This window comes from Taudactylus pleione, unplaced genomic scaffold (assembly GCF_031769625.1).
Source record: "Taudactylus pleione unplaced genomic scaffold, aTauple2 ptg000134l, whole genome shotgun sequence".
NCBI lineage: Eukaryota > Metazoa > Chordata > Amphibia > Anura > Myobatrachidae > Taudactylus > Taudactylus pleione.
The window spans coordinates 4,554,977-4,581,758 of NW_028284536.1; the positions used below are offsets into that span (position 1 = coordinate 4,554,977).

Below are 26,782 nucleotides of genomic sequence, written 5' to 3' on the forward strand. Positions count from 1 at the left end.
CCTATGTGAGACATAAACTAACAACAGCTAAGAAACATTGATCTGGAAAGTTTCCTTGCCAAAGTTTATAAAGTCTCTAATCTGGACAGTTATTTTAGGATTTTTCGCTAATTAAAAGGAACACATTGCCATGTTCTTGTGATGAATCAACCCTTCTTGAGTTCTAAGCATTTCCATGAGCAGCAGAGTGGCGCAGCGGAAGCGTGCTGGGCCCATAACCCAGAGGTTGATGGATCTAAACCATCCTCTGCTATGTGCTATTTTCATTTATCAAATCTAAAATTGGGATTGCTATTTTGACTTTTTTGGTCTTTGCTTATAGTAGAAAATCCATTATCATCTTAACTCATTTAATTGGTATTTTGACAGAAGTGCTGTAGCAAAAAATCCACATAATGTCTTTACTTTACCCTATTACTTCTATGGTTATTGAGAAAAACAAACTACATTGACTCCAGAAGAGCAAATCAGGTGATCTAACAAGTAATTTATTTAAATCATCTTTCCAGCTTACACTTTGGTGATGCAATAAGACAATGATTTTGTAAGAAAAATCTTCACACTTCAAAAAGTTTTTCTTAATTCCTTACCTTTGTACTGATAAGATAACACCTGGTTATAACATAACACAGGCTTTCACTTAAAAATGCTGCTAGGTTCCATTCTGCTGATTAGATATCACCAGGAACAACATTAACCTTCAGGTATTTTCTAATTGTTGAATAAATTGGCTTAAATCAAATTAAACTCACTTTAGAGATAATTGTTTCAGAGAAAGTCTTGAACCCTACCATAAAATAGGTAGTTTGACATGTTGACTTCTCTACCTAAAAATCCCCAAAATTTGACTAATAGAAGATTTTCATCCCTGGGTGGGATTGAACCACCAATATTCCAATTAACAGCCGAACGTGCTAACCAATTGTGCCACAGAGACCCTATATGAGACATAAACAAACAACAGCTAAGAAACATTGATCTGGAAAGTTTCCTTACCAAAGTTTATAAAGTCTCTAATCTGGACAGTTATTTTAGGATTTTTCGCTAATTAAAAGGAACACATTGCCATGTTCTTGTGATGAATCAACCCTTCTTGAGTTCTAAGCACTTCCATGAGCAGCAGAGTGGCGCAGCGGAAGTGTGCTGGGCCCATAACCCAGAGGTCGTTGGATCGAAACCATCCTCTGCTATGTGCTATTTTCATTTATCAAATCTAAAATTGGGATTGCTATTTTGACTTTTTTGGTCTTTGCTTATAGTAGAAAATCCATTATCATCTTAACTCATTTAAATCGTATTTTGACAGAAGTGCTGTAGCAAAAAATCCACATAATGTCTTTACTTTACCCTATTACTTCTATGGTTATTGAGAAAAACAAACTACATTGACTCCAGAAGAGCAAATCAGGTGATCTAACAAGTAATTTATCAAAATCATCTTTCCAGCTTACACTTTGGTGATGCAATAAGACAATGATTTTGTAAGAAAAATCTTCACACTTCAAAAAGTTTTTCTTAATTCCTTACCTTTGTACTGATAAGATAACACCTGGTTTTAACATAACACAGGCTTCCACTTAAAAATGCTGCTAGGTTGCATTCTGCTGATTAGATATCACCAGGAACAACATTAACCTTCAGGTATTTTCTAAATATTGAATAAATTGGCTTAAATCAAATTAAACTCACTTTAGAGATAATTGTTTCAGAGAAAGTCTTGAACCCTACCATAAAATAGGTAGTTTGACATGTTGACTTCTCTACCTAAAAATACCCAAAATTTGACTAATAGAAGATTTTCGTCCCTGGGTGGGATTGAACCACCAATATTCCAATTAACAGCCAAACGTGCTAACCAATTGTGCCACAGAGACCCTATATGAGACATAAACAAACAACAGCTAAGAAACATTGATCTGGAAAGTTTCCTTACCAAAGTTTATAAAGTCTCTAATCTGTACAGTTATTTTAGGATTTTTCATTAATTAAAAGGAACACATTGCCATGTTCTTGTGATGAATCAACCCTTCTTGAGTTCTAAGCACTTCCGTGAGCAGCAGACTGGCGCAGCGGAAGCGTGCTGGGCCCATAACCCAGAGGTCGTTGGATCGAAACCATCCTCTGCTATGTGCTATTTTCATTTATCAAATCTAAAATTGGGATTGCTATTTTGACTTTTTTGGTCTTTGCTTATAGTAGAAAATCCATTATCATCTTAACTCATTTAAATCGTATTTTGACAGAAGTGCTGTAGCAAAAAATCCACATAATGTCTTTACTTTACCCTATTACTTCTATGGTTATTGAGAAAAACAAAATACATTGACTCCAGAAGAGCAAATCAGGTGTTCAAACAAGTAATTTATCAAAATCATCTTTCCAGCTTACACTTTGGTGATGCATAAAGACAATGATTTTGTACGAAAAATCTTCAAACTTCAAAATGTTTTTCTTAATTCCTTACCTTTGTACTGATAAGATAACACCTGGTTTTAACATAACACAGGCTTCCACTTAAAAATGCTGCTAGGTTGCATTCTGCTGATTAGATATCACCAGGAACAACATTAACCTTCAGGTATTTTCTAAATGTTGAATAAATTGGCTTAAATCAAATTAAACTCACTTTAGAGATAATTGTTTCAGAGAAAGTCTTGAACCCTACCATTATATAGGTAGTTTGACATGTTGACTTCTCTACCTAAAAATCCCCAAAATTTGACTAATAGAAGATTTTCGTCCCTGGGTGGGATTGAACCACCAATATTCCAATTAACAGCCGAACGTGCTAACCAATTGTGCCACAGAGACCCTATATGCGACATAAACAAACAACAGCTAAGAAACATTGATCTGGAAAGTTTCCTTACCAAAGTTTATAAAGTCTCTAATCTGGACAGTTATTTTAGTATTTTTCATTAATTAAAAGGAACACATTGCCATGTTCTTGTGATGAATCAACCCTTCTTGAGTTCTAAGCACTTCCATGAGCAGCAGAGTGGCGCAGCGGAAGCGTGCTGGGCCCATAACCCAGAGGTCGTTGGATCGAAACCATCCTCTGCTATGTGCTATTTTCATTTAGCAAATCTAAAATTGGGATTGCTATTTTGACTTTTTTGGTCTTTGCTTATAGTAGAAAATCCATTATCATCTTAACTCATTTAATTCGTATTTTGACAGAAGTGCTGTAGCAAAAAATCCACATAATGTCTTTACTTTACCCTATTACTTCTATGGTTATTGAGAAAAACAAACTACATTGACTCCAGAAGAGCAAATCAGGTGATCTAACAAGTAATTTATCAAAATCATCTTTCCAGCTTACACTTTGGTGATGCAATAAGACAATGATTTTGTAAGAAAAATCTTCACACTTCAAAAAGTTTTTCTTAATTCCTTACCTTTGTACTGATAAGATAACACCTGGTTATAACATAACACAGGCTTTCACTTAAAAATGCTGCTAGGTTCCATTCTGCTGATTAGATATCACCAGGAACAACAATAACCTTCAGGTATTTTCTAATTGTTGAATAAATTGGCTTAAATCAAATTAAACTCACTTTAGAGATAATTGTTTCAGAGAAAGTCTTGAACCCTACCATAAAATAGGTAGTTTGACATGTTGACTTCTCTACCTAAAAATCCCCAAAATTTGACTAATAGAAGATTTTCATCCCTGGGTGGGATTGAACCACCAATATTGCAATTAACAGCCGAACGTGCAAACCAATTGTGCCACAGAGACCCTATATGAGACATAAACAAACAACAGCTAAGAAACATTGATCTGGAAAGTTTCCTTACCAAAGTTTATAAAGTCTCTAATCTGGACAGTTATTTTAGGATTTTTCGCTAATTAAAAGGAACACATTGCCATGTTCTTGTGATGAATCAACCCTTCTTGAGTTCTAAGCACTTCCATGAGCAGCAGAGTGGCGCAGCGGAAGTGTGCTGGGCCCATAACCCAGAGGTCGTTGGATCGAAACCATCCTCTGCTATGTGCTATTTTCATTTATCAAATCTAAAATTGGGATTGCTATTTTGACTTTTTTGGTCTTTGCTTATAGTAGAAAATCCATTATCATCTTAACTCATTTAAATCGTATTTTGACAGAAGTGCTGTAGCAAAAAATCCACATAATGTCTTTACTTTACCCTATTACTTCTATGGTTATTGAGAAAAACAAACTACATTGACTCCAGAAGAGCAAATCAGGTGATCTAACAAGTAATTTATCAAAATTATCTTTCCAGCTTACACTTTGGTGATGCAATAAGACAATGATTTTGTAAGAAAAATCTTCACACTTCAAAAAGTTTTTCTTAATTCCTTACCTTTGTACTGATAAGATAACACCTGGTTTTAACATAACACAGGCTTCCACTTAAAAATGCTGCTAGGTTGCATTCTGCTGATTAGATATCACCAGGAACAACATTAACCTTCAGGTATTTTCTAAATATTGAATAAATTGGCTTAAATCAAATTAAACTCACTTTAGAGATAATTGTTTCAGAGAAAGTCTTGAACCCTACCATAAAATAGGTAGTTTGACATGTTGACTTCTCTACCTAAAAATACCCAAAATTTGACTAATAGAAGATTTTCGTCCCTGGGTGGGATTGAACCACCAATATTCCAATTAACAGCCAAACGTGCTAACCAATTGTGCCACAGAGACCCTATATGAGACATAAACAAACAACAGCTAAGAAACATTGATCTGGAAAGTTTCCTTACCAAAGTTTATAAAGTCTCTAATCTGTACAGTTATTTTAGGATTTTTCATTAATTAAAAGGAACACATTGCCATGTTCTTGTGATGAATCAACCCTTCTTGAGTTCTAAGCACTTCCGTGAGCAGCAGACTGGCGCAGCGGAAGCGTGCTGGGCCCATAACCCAGAGGTCGTTGGATCGAAACCATCCTCTGCTATGTGCTATTTTCATTTATCAAATCTAAAATTGGGATTGCTATTTTGACTTTTTTGGTCTTTGCTTATAGTAGAAAATCCATTATCATCTTAACTCATTTAAATCGTATTTTGACAGAAGTGCTGTAGCAAAAAATCCACATAATGTCTTTACTTTACCCTATTACTTCTATGGTTATTGAGAAAAACAAACTACATTGACTCCAGAAGAGCAAATCAGGTGTTCAAACAAGTAATTTATCAAAATCATCTTTCCAGCTTACACTTTGGTGATTCATAAAGACAATGATTTTGTACGAAAAATCTTCAAACTTCAAAATGTTTTTCTTAATTCCTTACCTTTGTACTGATAAGATAACACCTGGTTTTAACATAACACAGGCTTCCACTTAAAAATGCTGCTAGGTTGCATTCTGCTGATTAGATATCACCAGGAACAACATTAACCTTCAGGTATTTTCTAAATGTTGAATAAATTGGCTTAAATCAAATTAAACTCACTTTAGAGATAATTGTTTCAGAGAAAGTCTTGAACCCTACCATTATATAGGTAGTTTGACATGTTGACTTCTCTACCTAAAAATCCCCAAAATTTGACTAATAGAAGATTTTCGTCCCTGGGTGGGATTGAACCACCAATATTCCAATTAACAGCCGAACGTGCTAACCAATTGTGCCACAGAGACCCTATATGCGACATAAACAAACAACAGCTAAGAAACATTGATCTGGAAAGTTTCCTTACCAAAGTTTATAAAGTCTCTAATCTGGACAGTTATTTTAGTATTTTTCATTAATTAAAAGGAACACATTGCCATGTTCTTGTGATGAATCAACCCTTCTTGAGTTCTAAGCACTTCCATGAGCAGCAGAGTGGCGCAGCGGAAGCGTGCTGGGCCCATAACCCAGAGGTCGTTGGATCGAAACCATCCTCTGCTATGTGCTATTTTCATTTAGCAAATCTAAAATTGGGATTGCTATTTTGACTTTTTTGGTCTTTGCTTATAGTAGAAAATCCATTATCATCTTAACTCATTTAATTCGTATTTTGACAGAAGTGCTGTAGCAAAAAATCCACATAATGTCTTTATTTTACCCTATTACTTCTATGGTTATTGAGAAAAACAAACTACATTGACTCCAGAAGAGCAAATCAGGTGATCTAACAAGTAATTTATCAAAATCATCTTTCCAGCTTACACTTTGGTGATGCAATAAGACAATGATTTTGTAAGAAAAATCTTCACACTTCAAAAAGTTTTTCTTAATTCCTTACCTTTGTACTGATAAGATAACACCTGGTTATAACATAACACAGGCTTTCACTTAAAAATGCTGCTAGGTTCCATTCTGCTGATTAGATATCACCAGGAACAACAATAACCTTCAGGTATTTTCTAATTGTTGAATAAATTGGCTTAAATCAAATTAAACTCACTTTAGAGATAATTGTTTCAGAGAAAGTCTTGAACCCTACCATAAAATAGGTAGTTTGACATGTTGACTTCTCTACCTAAAAATCCCCAAAATTTGACTAATAGAAGATTTTCATCCCTGGGTGGGATTGAACCACCAATATTGCAATTAACAGCCGAACGTGCAAACCAATTGTGCCACAGAGACCCTATATGAGACATAAACAAACAACAGCTAAGAAACATTGATCTGGAAAGTTTCCTTACCAAAGTTTATAAAGTCTCTAATCTGGACAGTTATTTTAGGATTTTTCGCTAATTAAAAGGAACACATTGCCATGTTCTTGTGATGAATCAACCCTTCTTGAGTTCTAAGCACTTCCATGAGCAGCAGAGTGGCGCAGCGGAAGTGTGCTGGGCCCATAACCCAGAGGTCGTTGGATCGAAACCATCCTCTTCTATGTGCTATTTTCATTTATCAAATCTAAAATTGGGATTGCTATTTTGACTTTTTTGGTCTTTGCTTATAGTAGAAAATCCATTATCATCTTAACTCATTTAAATCGTATTTTGACAGAAGTGCTGTAGCAAAAAATCCACATAATGTCTTTACTTTACCCTATTACTTCTATGGTTTTTGAGAAAAACAAACTATATTGACTCCAGAAGAGCAAATCAGGTGTTCAAACAAGTAATTTATCAAAATCATCTTTCCAGCTTACACTTTGGTGATGCATAAAGACAATGATTTTGTAAGAAAAATCTTCAAACTTCAAAATGTTTTTCTTAATTCCTTACCTTTGTACTGATAAGATAACACCTGGTTTTAACATAACACAGGCTTCCACTTAAAAATGCTGCTAGGTTGCATTCTGCTGATTAGATATCACCAGGAACAACATTAACCTTCAGGTATTTTCTAAATGTTGAATAAATTGGCTTAAATCAAATTAAACTCACTTTAGAGATAATTGTTTCAGAGAAAGTCTTGAACCCTACCATAAAATAGGTAGTTTGACATGTTGACTTCTCTACCTAAAATTCCCCAAAATTTGACTAATAGAAGATTCTCGTCCCTGGGTGGGATTGAACCACCAACCTTCCGGTTAACAGCCGAACGCGCTAACCAATTGCGCCACAGAGACTCTATGTGAGACATAAATTAACAACAGCTAAGAAACATTGATCTGGAAAGTTTCCTTGCCAAAGTTTATAAAGTCTCTAATCTGGACAGTTATTTTAGGATTTTTCGCTAATTAAAAGGAACACATTGCCATGTTCTTGTGATGAATCAACCCTTCTTGAGTTCTAAGCATTTCCATGAGCAGCAGAGTGGCGCAGCGGAAGCGTGCTGGGCCCATAACCCAGAGGTCAATGGATCGAAACCATCCTCTGCTATGTGCTATTTTCATTTATCAAATCTAAAATTGGGATTGCTATTTTGACTTTTTTGGTCTTTGCTTATAGTAGAAAATCCATTATCATCTTAACTCATTTAATTCGTATTTTGACAGAAGTGCTGTAGCAAAAAATCCACATAATGTCTTTACTTTACCCTATTACTTCTATGGTTATTGAGAAAAACAAACTACATTGACTCCAGAAGAGCAAATCAGGTGATCTAACAAGTAATTTATCAAAATCATCTTTCCAGCTTACACTTTGGTGATGCAATAAGACAATGATTTTGTAAGAAAAATCTTCACACTTCAAAAAGTTTTTCTTAATTCCTTACCTTTGTACTGATAAGATAACACCTGGTTATAACATAACACAGGCTTTCACTTAAAAATGCTGCTAGGTTGCATTCTGCTGATTAGATATCACCAGGAACAACATTAACCTTCAGGTATTTTCTAATTGTTGAATAAATTGGCTTAAATCAAATTAAACTCACTTTAGAGATAATTGTTTCAGAGAAAGTCTTGAACCCTACCATTATATAGGTAGTTTGACATGTTGACTTCTCTACCTAAAAATCCCCAAAATTTGACTAATAGAAGATTTTCGTCCCTGGGTGGGATTGAACCACCAATATTCCAATTAACAGCCGAACGTGCAAACCAATTGTGCCACATAGACCCTATATGAGACATACACAAACAACAGCTAAGAAACATTGATCTGGAAAGTTTCCTTACCAAAGTTTATAAAGTCTCTAATCTGGACAGTTATTTTAGGATTTTTCGCTAATTAAAAGGAACACATTGCCATGTTCTTGTGATGAATCAACCCTTCTTGAGTTCTAAGCACTTCCATGAGCAGCAGAGTGGCGCAGCGGAAGTGTGCTGGGCCCATAATCCAGAGGTCGTTGGATCGAAACCATCCTCTGCTATGTGCTATTTTCATTTATCAAATCTAAAATTGGGATTGCTATTTTGACTTTTTTGGTCTTTGCTTATAGTAGAAAATCCATTATCATCTTAACTCATTTAATTCGTATTTTGACAGAAGTGCTGTAGCAAAAAATCCACATAATGTCTTTACTTTACCCTATTACTTCTATAGTTATTGAGAAAAACAAACTACATTGACTCCAGAAGAGCAAATCAGGTGATCTAACAAGTAATTTATCAAAATCATCTTTCCAGCTTACACTTTGGTGATGCAATAAGACAATGATTTTGTAAGAAAAATCTTCACACTTCAAAAAGTTTTTCTTAATTCCTTACCTTTGTACTGATAAGATAACACCTGGTTATAACATAACACAGGCTTTCACTTAAAAATGCTGCTAGGTTGCATTCTGCTGATTAGATATCACCAGGAACAACATTAACCTTCAGGTATTTTCTAATTGTTGAATAAATTGGCTTAAATCAAATTAAACTCACTTTAGAGATAATTGTTTCAGAGAAAGTCTTGAACCCTACCATTAAATAGGTAGTTTGACATGTTGACTTCTCTACCTAAAAATCTCCAAAATTTGACTAATAGAAGATTTTCGTCCCTGGGTGGGATTGAACCACCAATATTCCAATTAACAGCCGAACGTGCTAACCAATTGTGCCACAGAGACCCTATATGCGACATAAACAAACAACAGCTAAGAAACATTGATCTGGAAAGTTTCCTTACCAAAGTTAATAAAGTCTCTAATCTGGACAGTTATTTTAGTATTTTTCATTAATTAAAAGGAACACATTGCCATGTTCTTGTGATGAATCAACCCTTCTTGAGTTCTAAGCACTTCCATGAGCAGCAGAGTGGCGCAGCGGAAGTGTGCTGGGCCCATAACCCAGAGGTCGTTGGATCGAAACCATCCTCTGCTATGTGCTATTTTCATTTAGCAAATCTAAAATTGGGATTGCTATTTTGACTTTTTTGGTCTTTGCTTATAGTAGAAAATCCATTATCATCTTAACTCATTTAATTCGTATTTTGACAGAAGTGCTGTAGCAAAAAATCCACATAATGTCTTTACTTTACCCTATTACTTCTATGGTTATTGAGAAAAACAAACTACATTGACTCCAGAAGAGCAAATCAGGTGATCTAACAAGTAATTTATCAAAATCATCTTTCCAGCTTACACTTTGGTGATGCAATAAGACAATGATTTTGTAAGAAAAATCTTCACACTTCAAAAAGTTTTTCTTAATTCCTTACCTTTGTACTGATAAGATAACACCTGGTTATAACATAACACAGGCTTTCACTTAAAAATGCTGCTAGGTTCCATTCTGCTGATTAGATATCACCAGGAACAGCAATAACCTTCAGGAATTTTCTAATTGTTGAATAAATTGGCTTAAATCAAATTAAACTCACTTTAGAGATAATTGTTTCAGAGAAAGTCTTGAACCCTACCATAAAATAGGTAGTTTGACATGTTGACTTCTCTACCTAAAAATCCCCAAAATTTGACTAATAGAAGATTTTCATCCCTGGGTGGGATTGAACAACCAATATTCCAATTAACAGCCGAACGTGCAAACCAATTGTGCCACAGAGACCCTATATGAGACATAAACAAACAACAGCTAAGAAACATTGATCTGGAAAGTTTCCTTACCAAAGTTTATAAAGTCTCTAATCTGGACAGTTATTTTAGGATTTTTCGCTAATTAAAAGGAACACATTGCCATGTTCTTGTGATGAATCAACCCTTCTTGAGTTCTATGCACTTCCATGAGCAGCAGAGTGGCGCAGCGGAAGTGTGCTGGGCCCATAACCCAGAGGTCGTTGGATCGAAACCATCCTCTGCTATGTGCTATTTTCATTTATCAAATCTAAAATTGGGATTGCTATTTTGACTTTTTTGGTCTTTGCTTATAGTAGAAAATCCATTATCATCTTAACTCATTTAAATCGTATTTTGACAGAAGTGCTGTAGCAAAAAATCCACATAATGTCTTTACTTTACCCTATTACTTCTATGGTTATTGAGAAAAACAAACTACATTGACACCAGAAGAGCAAATCAGGTGTTCTATCAAGTAATTTATCAAAATCATCTTTCCAGCTTACACTTTGGTGATGCAATAAGACAATGATTTTGTAAGAAAAATCTTCACACTTCAAAAAGTTTTTCTTAATTCCTTACCTTTGTACTGATAAGATAACACCTGGTTATAACATAACACAGGCTTCCACTTAAAAATGCTGCTAGGTTGCATTCTGCTGATTAGATATAACCAGGAACAACATTTACCTTCAGGTATTTTCTAAATGTTGAATAAATTGGCTTAAATCAAATTAAACTCACTTTAGAGATAATTGTTTCAGAGAAAGTCTTGAACCCTACCATAAAATAGGTAGTTTGACATGTTGACTTCTCTACCTAAAAATCCCCAAAATTTGACTAATAGAAGATTTTCATCCCTGGTTGGGATTGAACCACCAATATTCCAATTAACAGCCGACCGTGCAAACCAATTGTGCCACAGAGACCCTATATGAGACATAAACAAACAACAGCTAAGAAACATTGATCTGGAAAGTTTCCTTACCAAAGTTAATAAAGTCTCTAATCTGGACAGTTATTTTAGGATTTTTCATTAATTAAAAGGAACACATTGCCATGTTCTTGTGATGAATCAACCCTTCTTGAGTTCTAAGCACTTCCATGAGCAGCAGAGTGGCGCAGCGGAAGTGTGCTGGGCCCATAACCCAGAGGTCGTTGGATCGAAACCATCCTCTGCTATGTGCTATTTTCATTTATCAAAATCTAAAATTGGGATTGCTATTTTGACTTTTTTGGTCTTTGCTTATAGTAGAAAATCCATTATCATCTTAACTCATTTAATTCGTATTTTGACAGAAGTGCTGTAGCAAAAAATCCACATAATGTCTTTACTTTACCCTATTACTTCTATGGTTATTGAGAAAAACAAACTACATTGACTCCAGAAGAGCAAATCAGGTGATCTAACAAGTAATTTATCAAAATCATCTTTCCAGCTTACACTTTGGTGATGCAATAAGACAATGATTTTGTAAGAAAAATCTTCACACTTCAAAAAGTTTTTCTTAATTCCTTACCTTTGTACTGATAAGATAACACCTGGTTATAACATAACACAGGCTTTCACTTAAAAATGCTGCTAGGTTCCATTCTGCTGATTAGATATCACCAGGAACAACAATAACCTTCAGGTATTTTCTAATTGTTGAATAAATTGGCTTAAATCAAATTAAACTCACTTTAGAGATAATTGTTTCAGAGAAAGTCTTGAACCCTACCATAAAATAGGTAGTTTGACATGTTGACTTCTCTACCTAAAAATCCCCAAAATTTGACTAATAGAAGATTTTCATCCCTGGGTGGGATTGAACCACCAATATTGCAATTAACAGCCGAACGTGCAAACCAATTGTGCCACAGAGACCCTATATGAGACATAAACAAACAACAGCTAAGAAACATTGATCTGGAAAGTTTCCTTACCAAAGTTTATAAAGTCTCTAATCTGGACAGTTATTTTAGGATTTTTCGCTAATTAAAAGGAACACATTGCCATGTTCTTGTGATGAATCAACCCTTCTTGAGTTCTAAGCACTTCCATGAGCAGCAGAGTGGCGCAGCGGAAGTGTGCTGGGCCCATAACCCAGAGGTCGTTGGATCGAAACCATCCTCTTCTATGTGCTATTTTCATTTATCAAATCTAAAATTGGGATTGCTATTTTGACTTTTTTGGTCTTTGCTTATAGTAGAAAATCCATTATCATCTTAACTCATTTAAATCGTATTTTGACAGAAGTGCTGTAGCAAAAAATCCACATAATGTCTTTACTTTACCCTATTACTTCTATGGTTTTTGAGAAAAACAAACTATATTGACTCCAGAAGAGCAAATCAGGTGTTCAAACAAGTAATTTATCAAAATCATCTTTCCAGCTTACACTTTGGTGATGCATAAAGACAATGATTTTGTAAGAAAAATCTTCAAACTTCAAAATGTTTTTCTTAATTCCTTACCTTTGTACTGATAAGATAACACCTGGTTTTAACATAACACAGGCTTCCACTTAAAAATGCTGCTAGGTTGCATTCTGCTGATTAGATATCACCAGGAACAACATTAACCTTCAGGTATTTTCTAAATGTTGAATAAATTGGCTTAAATCAAATTAAACTCACTTTAGAGATAATTGTTTCAGAGAAAGTCTTGAACCCTACCATAAAATAGGTAGTTTGACATGTTGACTTCTCTACCTAAAATTCCCCAAAATTTGACTAATAGAAGATTCTCGTCCCTGGGTGGGATTGAACCACCAACCTTCCGGTTAACAGCCGAACGCGCTAACCAATTGCGCCACAGAGACTCTATGTGAGACATAAATTAACAACAGCTAAGAAACATTGATCTGGAAAGTTTCCTTGCCAAAGTTTATAAAGTCTCTAATCTGGACAGTTATTTTAGGATTTTTCGCTAATTAAAAGGAACACATTGCCATGTTCTTGTGATGAATCAACCCTTCTTGAGTTCTAAGCATTTCCATGAGCAGCAGAGTGGCGCAGCGGAAGCGTGCTGGGCCCATAACCCAGAGGTCAATGGATCGAAACCATCCTCTGCTATGTGCTATTTTCATTTATCAAATCTAAAATTGGGATTGCTATTTTGACTTTTTTGGTCTTTGCTTATAGTAGAAAATCCATTATCATCTTAACTCATTTAATTCGTATTTTGACAGAAGTGCTGTAGCAAAAAATCCACATAATGTCTTTACTTTACCCTATTACTTCTATGGTTATTGAGAAAAACAAACTACATTGACTCCAGAAGAGCAAATCAGGTGATCTAACAAGTAATTTATCAAAATCATCTTTCCAGCTTACACTTTGGTGATGCAATAAGACAATGATTTTGTAAGAAAAATCTTCACACTTCAAAAAGTTTTTCTTAATTCCTTACCTTTGTACTGATAAGATAACACCTGGTTATAACATAACACAGGCTTTCACTTAAAAATGCTGCTAGGTTGCATTCTGCTGATTAGATATCACCAGGAACAACATTAACCTTCAGGTATTTTCTAATTGTTGAATAAATTGGCTTAAATCAAATTAAACTCACTTTAGAGATAATTGTTTCAGAGAAAGTCTTGAACCCTACCATTATATAGGTAGTTTGACATGTTGACTTCTCTACCTAAAAATCCCCAAAATTTGACTAATAGAAGATTTTCGTCCCTGGGTGGGATTGAACCACCAATATTCCAATTAACAGCCGAACGTGCAAACCAATTGTGCCACAGAGACCCTATATGAGACATACACAAACAACAGCTAAGAAACATTGATCTGGAAAGTTTCCTTACCAAAGTTTATAAAGTCTCTAATCTGGACAGTTATTTTAGGATTTTTCGCTAATTAAAAGGAACACATTGCCATGTTCTTGTGATGAATCAACCCTTCTTGAGTTCTAAGCACTTCCATGAGCAGCAGAGTGGCGCAGCGGAAGTGTGCTGGGCCCATAATCCAGAGGTCGTTGGATCGAAACCATCCTCTGCTATGTGCTATTTTCATTTATCAAATCTAAAATTGGGATTGCTATTTTGACTTTTTTGGTCTTTGCTTATAGTAGAAAATCCATTATCATCTTAACTCATTTAATTCGTATTTTGACAGAAGTGCTGTAGCAAAAAATCCACATAATGTCTTTACTTTACCCTATTACTTCTATAGTTATTGAGAAAAACAAACTACATTGACTCCAGAAGAGCAAATCAGGTGATCTAACAAGTAATTTATCAAAATCATCTTTCCAGCTTACACTTTGGTGATGCAATAAGACAATGATTTTGTAAGAAAAATCTTCACACTTCAAAAAGTTTTTCTTAATTCCTTACCTTTGTACTGATAAGATAACACCTGGTTATAACATAACACAGGCTTTCACTTAAAAATGCTGCTAGGTTGCATTCTGCTGATTAGATATCACCAGGAACAACATTAACCTTCAGGTATTTTCTAATTGTTGAATAAATTGGCTTAAATCAAATTAAACTCACTTTAGAGATAATTGTTTCAGAGAAAGTCTTGAACCCTACCATTAAATAGGTAGTTTGACATGTTGACTTCTCTACCTAAAAATCTCCAAAATTTGACTAATAGAAGATTTTCGTCCCTGGGTGGGATTGAACCACCAATATTCCAATTAACAGCCGAACGTGCTAACCAATTGTGCCACAGAGACCCTATATGCGACATAAACAAACAACAGCTAAGAAACATTGATCTGGAAAGTTTCCTTACCAAAGTTAATAAAGTCTCTAATCTGGACAGTTATTTTAGTATTTTTCATTAATTAAAAGGAACACATTGCCATGTTCTTGTGATGAATCAACCCTTCTTGAGTTCTAAGCACTTCCATGAGCAGCAGAGTGGCGCAGCGGAAGTGTGCTGGGCCCATAACCCAGAGGTCGTTGGATCGAAACCATCCTCTGCTATGTGCTATTTTCATTTAGCAAATCTAAAATTGGGATTGCTATTTTGACTTTTTTGGTCTTTGCTTATAGTAGAAAATCCATTATCATCTTAACTCATTTAATTCGTATTTTGACAGAAGTGCTGTAGCAAAAAATCCACATAATGTCTTTACTTTACCCTATTACTTCTATGGTTATTGAGAAAAACAAACTACATTGACTCCAGAAGAGCAAATCAGGTGATCTAACAAGTAATTTATCAAAATCATCTTTCCAGCTTACACTTTGGTGATGCAATAAGACAATGATTTTGTAAGAAAAATCTTCACACTTCAAAAAGTTTTTCTTAATTCCTTACCTTTGTACTGATAAGATAACACCTGGTTATAACATAACACAGGCTTTCACTTAAAAATGCTGCTAGGTTCCATTCTGCTGATTAGATATCACCAGGAACAGCAATAACCTTCAGGAATTTTCTAATTGTTGAATAAATTGGCTTAAATCAAATTAAACTCACTTTAGAGATAATTGTTTCAGAGAAAGTCTTGAACCCTACCATAAAATAGGTAGTTTGACATGTTGACTTCTCTACCTAAAAATCCCCAAAATTTGACTAATAGAAGATTTTCATCCCTGGGTGGGATTGAACAACCAATATTCCAATTAACAGCCGAACGTGCAAACCAATTGTGCCACAGAGACCCTATATGAGACATAAACAAACAACAGCTAAGAAACATTGATCTGGAAAGTTTCCTTACCAAAGTTTATAAAGTCTCTAATCTGGACAGTTATTTTAGGATTTTTCGCTAATTAAAAGGAACACATTGCCATGTTCTTGTGATGAATCAACCCTTCTTGAGTTCTATGCACTTCCATGAGCAGCAGAGTGGCGCAGCGGAAGTGTGCTGGGCCCATAACCCAGAGGTCGTTGGATCGAAACCATCCTCTGCTATGTGCTATTTTCATTTATCAAATCTAAAATTGGGATTGCTATTTTGACTTTTTTGGTCTTTGCTTATAGTAGAAAATCCATTATCATCTTAACTCATTTAAATCGTATTTTGACAGAAGTGCTGTAGCAAAAAATCCACATAATGTCTTTACTTTACCCTATTACTTCTATGGTTATTGAGAAAAACAAACTACATTGACACCAGAAGAGCAAATCAGGTGTTCTATCAAGTAATTTATCAAAATCATCTTTCCAGCTTACACTTTGGTGATGCAATAAGACAATGATTTTGTAAGAAAAATCTTCACACTTCAAAAAGTTTTTCTTAATTCCTTACCTTTGTACTGATAAGATAACACCTGGTTATAACATAACACAGGCTTCCACTTAAAAATGCTGCTAGGTTGCATTCTGCTGATTAGATATAACCAGGAACAACATTTACCTTCAGGTATTTTCTAAATGTTGAATAAATTGGCTTAAATCAAATTAAACTCACTTTAGAGATAATTGTTTCAGAGAAAGTCTTGAACCCTACCATAAAATAGGTAGTTTGACATGTTGACTTCTCTACCTAAAAATCCCCAAAATTTGACTAATAGAAGATTTTCATCCCTGGTTGGGATTGAACCACCAATATTCCAATTAACAGCCGACCGTGCAAACCAATTGTGCCACAGAGACCCTATATGAGACATAAACAAACAACAGCTAAGAAACATTGATCTGGAAAGTTTCCTTACCAAAGTTAATAAAGTCTCTAATCTGGACAGTTATTTTAGTATTTTTCATTAATTAAAAGGAACACATTGCCATGTTCTTGTGATGAATCAACCCTTCTTGAGTTCTAAGCACTTCCATGAGCAGCAGAGTGGCGCAGCGGAAGTGTGCTGGGCCCATAACCCAGAGGTCGTTGGATCGAAACCATCCTCTGCTATGTGCTATTTTCATTTAGCAAATCTAAAATTGGGATTGCTATTTTGACTTTTTTGGTCTTTGCTTATAGTAGAAAATCCATTATCATCTTAACTCATTTAATTCGTATTTTGACAGAAGTGCTGTAGCAAAAAATCCACATAATGTCTTTACTTTACCCTATTACTTCTATGGTTATTGAGAAAAACAAACTACATTGACTCCAGAAGAGCAAATCAGGTGATCTAACAAGTAATTTATCAAAATCATCTTTCCAGCTTACACTTTGGTGATGCAATAAGACAATGATTTTGTAAGAAAAATCTTCACACTTCAAAAAGTTTTTCTTAATTCCTTACCTTTGTACTGATAAGATAACACCTGGTTATAACATAACACAGGCTTTCACTTAAAAATGCTGCTAGGTTCCATTCTGCTGATTAGATATCACCAGGAACAGCAATAACCTTCAGGAATTTTCTAATTGTTGAATAAATTGGCTTAAATCAAATTAAACTCACTTTAGAGATAATTGTTTCAGAGAAAGTCTTGAACCCTACCATAAAATAGGTAGTTTGACATGTTGACTTCTCTACCTAAAAATCCCCAAAATTTGACTAATAGAAGATTTTCATCCCTGGGTGGGATTGAACAACCAATATTCCAATTAACAGCCGAACGTGCAAACCAATTGTGCCACAGAGACCCTATATGAGACATAAACAAACAACAGCTAAGAAACATTGATCTGGAAAGTTTCCTTACCAAAGTTTATAAAGTCTCTAATCTGGACAGTTATTTTAGGATTTTTCGCTAATTAAAAGGAACACATTGCCATGTTCTTGTGATGAATCAACCCTTCTTGAGTTCTATGCACTTCCATGAGCAGCAGAGTGGCGCAGCGGAAGTGTGCTGGGCCCATAACCCAGAGGTCGTTGGATCGAAACCATCCTCTGCTATGTGCTATTTTCATTTATCAAATCTAAAATTGGGATTGCTATTTTGACTTTTTTGGTCTTTGCTTATAGTAGAAAATCCATTATCATCTTAACTCATTTAAATCGTATTTTGACAGAAGTGCTGTAGCAAAAAATCCACATAATGTCTTTACTTTACCCTATTACTTCTATGGTTATTGAGAAAAACAAACTACATTGACACCAGAAGAGCAAATCAGGTGTTCTATCAAGTAATTTATCAAAATCATCTTTCCAGCTTACACTTTGGTGATGCAATAAGACAATGATTTTGTAAGAAAAATCTTCACACTTCAAAAAGTTTTTCTTAATTCCTTACCTTTGTACTGATAAGATAACACCTGGTTATAACATAACACAGGCTTCCACTTAAAAATGCTGCTAGGTTGCATTCTGCTGATTAGATATAACCAGGAACAACATTTACCTTCAGGTATTTTCTAAATGTTGAATAAATTGGCTTAAATCAAATTAAACTCACTTTAGAGATAATTGTTTCAGAGAAAGTCTTGAACCCTACCATAAAATAGGTAGTTTGACATGTTGACTTCTCTACCTAAAAATCCCCAAAATTTGACTAATAGAAGATTTTCATCCCTGGTTGGGATTGAACCACCAATATTCCAATTAACAGCCGACCGTGCAAACCAATTGTGCCACAGAGACCCTATATGAGACATAAACAAACAACAGCTAAGAAACATTGATCTGGAAAGTTTCCTTACCAAAGTTAATAAAGTCTCTAATCTGGACAGTTATTTTAGTATTTTTCATTAATTAAAAGGAACACATTGCCATGTTCTTGTGATGAATCAACCCTTCTTGAGTTCTAAGCACTTCCATGAGCAGCAGAGTGGCGCAGCGGAAGTGTGCTGGGCCCATAACCCAGAGGTCGTTGGATCGAAACCATCCTCTGCTATGTGCTATTTTCATTTAGCAAATCTAAAATTGGGATTGCTATTTTGACTTTTTTGGTCTTTGCTTATAGTAGAAAATCCATTATCATCTTAACTCATTTAATTCGTATTTTGACAGAAGTGCTGTAGCAAAAAATCCACATAATGTCTTTACTTTACCCTATTACTTCTATGGTTATTGAGAAAAACAAACTACATTGACTCCAGAAGAGCAAATCAGGTGATCTAACAAGTAATTTATCAAAATCATCTTTCCAGCTTACACTTTGGTGATGCAATAAGACAATGATTTTGTAAGAAAAATCTTCACACTTCAAAAAGTTTTTCTTAATTCCTTACCTTTGTACTGATAAGATAACACCTGGTTATAACATAACACAGGCTTTCACTTAAAAATGCTGCTAGGTTCCATTCTGCTGATTAGATATCACCAGGAACAGCAATAACCTTCAGGAATTTTCTAATTGTTGAATAAATTGGCTTAAATCAAATTAAACTCACTTTAGAGATAATTGTTTCAGAGAAAGTCTTGAACCCTACCATAAAATAGGTAGTTTGACATGTTGACTTCTCTACCTAAAAATCCCCAAAATTTGACTAATAGAAGATTTTCATCCCTGGGTGGGATTGAACAACCAATATTCCAATTAACAGCCGAACGTGCAAACCAATTGTGCCACAGAGACCCTATATGAGACATAAACAAACAACAGCTAAGAAACATTGATCTGGAAAGTTTCCTTACCAAAGTTTATAAAGTCTCTAATCTGGACAGTTATTTTAGGATTTTTCGCTAATTAAAAGGAACACATTGCCATGTTCTTGTGATGAATCAACCCTTCTTGAGTTCTATGCACTTCCATGAGCAGCAGAGTGGCGCAGCGGAAGTGTGCTGGGCCCATAACCCAGAGGTCGTTGGATCGAAACCATCCTCTGCTATGTGCTATTTTCATTTATCAAATCTAAAATTGGGATTGCTATTTTGACTTTTTTGGTCTTTGCTTATAGTAGAAAATCCATTATCATCTTAACTCATTTAAATCGTATTTTGACAGAAGTGCTGTAGCAAAAAATCCACATAATGTCTTTACTTTACCCTATTACTTCTATGGTTATTGAGAAAAACAAACTACATTGACACCAGAAGAGCAAATCAGGTGTTCTATCAAGTAATTTATCAAAATCATCTTTCCAGCTTACACTTTGGTGATGCAATAAGACAATGATTTTGTAAGAAAAATCTTCACACTTCAAAAAGTTTTTCTTAATTCCTTACCTTTGTACTGATAAGATAACACCTGGTTATAACATAACACAGGCTTCCACTTAAAAATGCTGCTAGGTTGCATTCTGCTGATTAGATATAACCAGGAACAACATTTACCTTCAGGTATTTTCTAAATGTTGAATAAATTGGCTTAAATCAAATTAAACTCACTTTAGAGATAATTGTTTCAGAGAAAGTCTTGAACCCTACCATAAAATAGGTAGTTTGACATGTTGACTTCTCTACCTAAAAATCCCCAAAATTTGACTAATAGAAGATTTTCATCCCTGGTTGGGATTGAACCACCAATATTCCAATTAACAGCCGACCGTGCAAACCAATTGTGCCACAGAGACCCTATATGAGACATAAACAAACAACAGCTAAGAAACATTGATCTGGAAAGTTTCCTTACCAAAGTTAATAAAGTCTCTAATCTGGACAGTTATTTTAGGATTTTTCATTAATTAAAAGGAACACATTGCCATGTTCTTGTGATGAATCAACCCTTCTTGAGTTCTAAGCACTTCCATGAGCAGCAGAGTGGCGCAGCGGAAGTGTGCTGGGCCCATAACCCAGAGGTCGTTGGATCGAAACCATCCTCTGCTATGTGCTATTTTCATTTATCAAAATCTAAAATTGGGATTGCTATTTTGACTTTTTTGGTCTTTGCTTATAGTAGAAAATCCATTATCATCTTAACTCATTTAAATCGTATTTTGACAGAAGTGCTGTAGCAAAAAATCCACATAATGTCTTTACTTTACCCTATTACTTCTATGGTTATTGAGAAAAACAAACTACATTGACTCCAGAAGAGCAAATCAGGTGTTCAAACAAGTAATTTATCAAAATCATCTTTCCAGCTTACACTTTGGTGATGCAATAAGACAATGATTTTGTAAGAAAAATCTTCAAACTTCATAAAGTTTTTCTTAATTCCTTACCTTTGTACTGATAAGATAACACCTGGTTATAACATAACACAGGCTTTCACTTAAAAATGCTGCTAGGTTGCATTCTGCTGATTAGATATCACCAGGAACAACATTAACCTTCAGGTATTTTCTAATTGTTGAATAAATTGGCTTAAATCAAATTAAACTCACTTTAGAGATAATTGTTTCAGAGAAAGTCTTGAACCCTACCATAAAATAGGTAGTTTGACATGTTGACTTCTCTACCTAAAAATCCCCAAAATTTGACTAATAGAAGATTTTCATCCCTGGGTGGGATTGAACAACCAATATTCCAATTAACAGCCGAACGTGCAAACCAATTGTGCCACAGAGACCCTATATGAGACATAAACAAACAACAGCTAAGAAACATTGATCTGGAAAGTTTCCTTACCAAAGTTTATAAAGTCTCTAATCTGGACAGTTATTTTAGGATTTTTCGCTAATTAAAAGGAACACATTGCCATGTTCTTGTGATGAATCAACCCTTCTTGAGTTCTATGCACTTCCATGAGCAGCAGAGTGGCGCAGCAGAAGTGTGCTGGGCCCATAACCCAGAGGTCGTTGGATCGAAACCATCCTCTGCTATGTGCTATTTTCATTTATCAAATCTAAAATTGGGATTGCTATTTTGACTTTTTTGGTCTTTGCTTATAGTAGAAAATCCATTATCATCTTAACTCATTTAAATCGTATTTTGACAGAAGTGCTGTAGCAAAAAATCCACATAATGTCTTTACTTTACCCTATTACTTCTATGGTTATTGAGAAAAACAAACTACATTGACACCAGAAGAGCAAATCAGGTGTTCTATCAAGTAATTTATCAAAATCATCTTTCCAGCTTACACTTTGGTGATGCAATAAGACAATGATTTTGTAAGAAAAATCTTCACACTTCAAAAAGTTTTTCTTAATTCCTTACCTTTGTACTGATAAGATAACACCTGGTTATAACATAACACAGGCTTCCACTTAAAAATGCTGCTAGGTTGCATTCTGCTGATTAGATATAACCAGGAACAACATTTACCTTCAGGTATTTTCTAAATGTTGAATAAATTGGCTTAAATCAAATTAAACTCACTTTAGAGATAATTGTTTCAGAGAAAGTCTTGAACCCTAACATAAAATAGGTAGTTTGACAAGTTGACTTCTCTACCTAAAAATCCCCAAAATTTGACTAATAGAAGATTCTCGTCCCTGGGTGGGATTGAACCACCAACATTCCAATTAACAGCCAAACGCGCTAACCAATTGCGCCACAGAGACCCTATATGAGACATAAACAAACAACAGCTAAGAAACAATGATCTGGAAAGTTTCCTTGCCAAAGTTTATAAAGTCTCTAATCTGGACAGTTATTTTAGGATTTTTCGTTAATTAAAAGGAACACATTGCCATGTTCTTGTGACGAATCAACCCTTCTTGAGTTCTAAGCACTTCCATGAGCAGCAGAGTGGCGCAGCGGAAGCGTGCTGGGCCCATAACCCAGAGGTCGATGGATTGAAACTGTCCTCTGCTATGTGCTATTTTCATTTATCAAATCTAAAATTGGGATTGGTATTTTGACTTTTTTGGTCTTTGCTTATAGTAGAAAATCCATTATCATCTTAACTCATTTTAATCGTATTTTGACAGAAGTGCTGTAGCAAAAAATCCACATAATGTCTTTAATTTACCCTATTACTTCTATGGTTATTGAGAAAAACAAACTACATTGGCTCCAGAAGAGCAAATCAGGTGATCTAACAAGTAATTTATCAAAATCATCTTTCCAGCTTACACTTTGGTGATGCAATAAGACAATGATTTTGTAAGAAAAATCTTCACACTTCAAAAAGTTTTTCTTAATTCCTTACCTTTGTACTGATAAGATAACACCTGGTTTTAACATAACACAGGCTTCCACTTAAAAATGCTGCTAGGTTGCATTCTGCTGAATAGATATCACAAGGAACAACATTAACCTTCAGGTATTTTCTAAATGTTGAATAAATTGGCTTAAATCAAATTAAACTCACTTTAGAGATAATTGTTTCAGAGAAAGTCTTGAACCCTACCATAAAATAGGTAGTTTGACATGTTGACTTCTCTACCTAAAAATCCCCAAAATTTGACTAATAGAAGATTTTCATCCCTGGTTGGGATTGAACCACCAATATTCCAATTAACAGCCGAACGTGCAAACCAATTGTGCCACAGAGACCCTATATGAGACATAAACAAACAACAGCTAAGAAACATTGATCTGGAAAGTTTCCTTACCAAAGTTAATAAAGTCTCTAATCTGGACAGTTATTTTAGGATTTTTCATTAATTAAAAGGAACACATTGCCATGTTCTTGTGATGAATCAACCCTTCTTGAGTTCTAAGCACTTCCATGAGCAGCAGAGTGGCGCAGCGGAAGTGTGCTGGGCCCATAACCCAGAGGTCGTTGGATCGAAACCATCCTCTGCTATGTGCTATTTTCATTTATCAAATCTAAAATTGGGATTGCTATTTTGACTTTTTTGGTCTTTGCTTATAGTAGAAAATCCATTATCATCTTAACTCATTTAAATCGTATTTTGACAGAAGTGCTGTAGCAAAAAATCCACATAATGTCTTTACTTTACCCTATTACTTCTATGGTTATTGAGAAAAACAAACTACATTGACTCCAGAAGAGCAAATCAGGTGTTCTATCAAGTAATTTATCAAAATCATCTTTCCAGCTTACACTTTGGTGATGCAATAAGACAATGATTTTGTAAGAAAAATCTTCACACTTCAAAAAGTTTTTCTTAATTCCTTACCTTTGTACTGATAAGATAACACCTGGTTATAACATAACACAGGCTTCCACTTAAAAATGCTGCTAGGTTGCATTCTGCTGATTAGATATAACCAGGAACAACATTAACCTTCAGGTATTTTCTAAATGTTGAATAAATTGGCTTAAATCAAATTAAACTCACTTTAGAGATAATTGTTTCAGAGAAAGTCTTGAACCCTACCATAAAATAGGTAGTTTGACATGTTGACTTCTCTACCTAAAAATCCCCAAAATTTGATTAATAGAAGATTTTCATCCCTGGTTGGGATTGAACCACCAATATTCCAATTAACAGCCAAACGTGCAAACCAATTGTGCCACAGAGACCCTATATGAGACATAAACAAACAACAGCTAAGAAACATTGATCTGGAAAGTTTCCTTACCAAAGTTAATAAAGTCTCTAATCTGGACAGTTATTTTAGGATTTTTCATTAATTAAAAGGAACACATTGCCATGTTCTTGTGATGAATCAACCCTTCTTGAGTTCTAAGCACTTCCATGAGCAGCAGAGTGGCGCAGCGGAAGTGTGCTGGGCCCATAACCCAGAGGTCGTTGGATCGAAACCATCCTCTGCTATGTGCTATTTTCATTTATCAAATCTAAAATTGGGATTGCTATTTTGACTTTTTTGGTCTTTGCTTATAGTAGAAAATCCATTATCATCTTAACTCATTTAAATCGTATTTTGACAGAAGTGCTGTAGCAAAAAATCCACATAATGTCTTTACTTTACCCTATTACTTCTATGGTTATTGAGAAAAACAAACTACATTGACTCCAGAAGAGCAAATCAGGTGTTCTATCAAGTAATTTATCAAAATCATCTTTCCAGCTTACACTTTGGTGATGCAATAAGACAATGATTTTGTAAGAAAAATCTTCACACTTCAAAAAGTTTTTCTTAATTCCTTACCTTTGTACTGATAAGATAACACCTGGTTATAACATAACACAGGCTTCCACTTAAAAATGCTGCTAGGTTGCATTCTGCTGATTAGATATAACCAGGAACAACATTTACCTTCAGGTATTTTCTAAATGTTGAATAAATTGGCTTAAATCAAATTAAACTCACTTTAGAGATAATTGTTTCAGAGAAAGTCTTGAACCCTAACATAAAATAGGTAGTTTGACATGTTGACTTCTCTACCTAAAAATCCCCAAAATTTGACTAATAGAAGATTTTCATCCCTGGGTGGGATTGAACCACCAATATTCCAATTAACAGCCGAACGTGCAAACCAATTGTGCCACAGAGACCCTATATGAGACATAAACAAACAACAGCTAAGAAACATTGATCTGGAAAGTTTCCTTACCAAAGTTTATAAAGTCTCTAATCTGGACAGTTATTTTAGGATTTTTCATTAATTAAAAGGAACACATTGCCATGTTCTTGTGATGAATCAACCCTTCTTGAGTTCTAAGCACTTCCATGAGCAGCAGAGTGGCGCAGCGGAAGCGTGCTGGGCCCATAACCCAGAGGTCGTTGAATCAAAACCATCCTCTGCTATGTGCTATTTTCATTTATCAAATCTAAAATTGGGATTGCTATTTTGACTTTTTTGGTCTTTGCTTATAGTAGAAAATCCATTATCATCTTAACTCATTTAAATCGTATTTTGACAGAAGTGCTGTAGCAAAAAATCCACATAATGTCTTTACTTTACCCTATTACTTCTATGGTTATTGAGAAAAACAAACTACATTGACTCCAGAAGAGCAAATCAGGTGTTCAAACAAGTAATTTATCAAAATCATCTTTCCAGCTTACACTTTGGTGATGCAATAAGACAATGATTTTGTAAGAAAAATCTTCAAACTTCATAAAGTTTTTCTTAATTCCTTACCTTTGTACTGATAAGATAACACCTGGTTATAACATAACACAGGCTTTCACTTAAAAATGCTGCTAGGTTGCATTCTGCTGATTAGATATCACCAGGAACAACATTAACCTTCAGGTATTTTCTAATTGTTGAATAAATTGGCTTAAATCAAATTAAACTCACTTTAGAGATAATTGTTTCAGAGAAAGTCTTGAACCCTACCATAAAATAGGTAGTTAGACATGTTGACTTCTCTACCTAAAATTCCCCAAAATTTAACTAATAGAAGATTCTCGTCCCTGGGTGGGATTGAACCACCAACCTTCCGGTTAACAGCCGAACGCGCTAACCAATTGCGCCACAGAGACCCTATGTGAGACATAAACTAACAACAGCTAAGAAACATTGATCTGGAAAGTTTCCTTGCCAAAGTTTATAAAGTCTCTAATCTGGACAGTTATTTTAGGATTTTTCGCTAATTAAAAAGAACACATTGCCATGTTCTTGTGATGAATCAACCCTTCTTGAGTTCTAAGCACTTCCATGAGCAGCAGAGTGGCGCAGCGGAAGCGTTCTGGGCCCATAACCCAGAGGTCGTTGGATCGAAGCCATCCTCTGCTATGTGCTATTTTCATTTATCAAATCTAAAATTGGGATTGCTATTTTGACTTTTTTGGTCTTTGCTTATAGTGGAAAATCCATTATCATCTTAACTCATTTAAATCGTATTTTGACAGAAGTGCTGTAGCAAAAAATCCACATAATGTCTTTACTTTACCCTATTACTTCTATGGTTATTGAGAAAAACAAAATACATTGACTCCAGAAGAGCAAATCAGGTGTTCTATCAAGTAATTTATCAAAATCATCTTTCCAGCTTACACTTTGGTGATGCAATAAGACAATGATTTT

At 34.9% G+C, this 26,782-nt stretch overlaps 3 non-coding genes across 3 annotated transcripts; all 3 read right to left on the reverse strand.

Moving 5' to 3' along the window:
- Window positions 1–7,422: 7,422 nt before the first annotated feature.
- On the reverse strand, window positions 7,423–7,496 carry TRNAN-GUU (transfer RNA asparagine (anticodon GUU)). The gene has a single exon. It is a non-coding gene; the product is annotated as a tRNA-Asn (tRNA).
- A 5,549-nt stretch (window positions 7,497–13,045) lies between these two features.
- On the reverse strand, window positions 13,046–13,119 carry TRNAN-GUU (transfer RNA asparagine (anticodon GUU)). The gene has a single exon. It is a non-coding gene; the product is annotated as a tRNA-Asn (tRNA).
- Window positions 13,120–26,164: 13,045 nt separating this feature from the next.
- On the reverse strand, window positions 26,165–26,238 carry TRNAN-GUU (transfer RNA asparagine (anticodon GUU)). Its single transcript has one exon. It is a non-coding gene; the product is annotated as a tRNA-Asn (tRNA).
- Window positions 26,239–26,782: the final 544 nt, after the last annotated feature.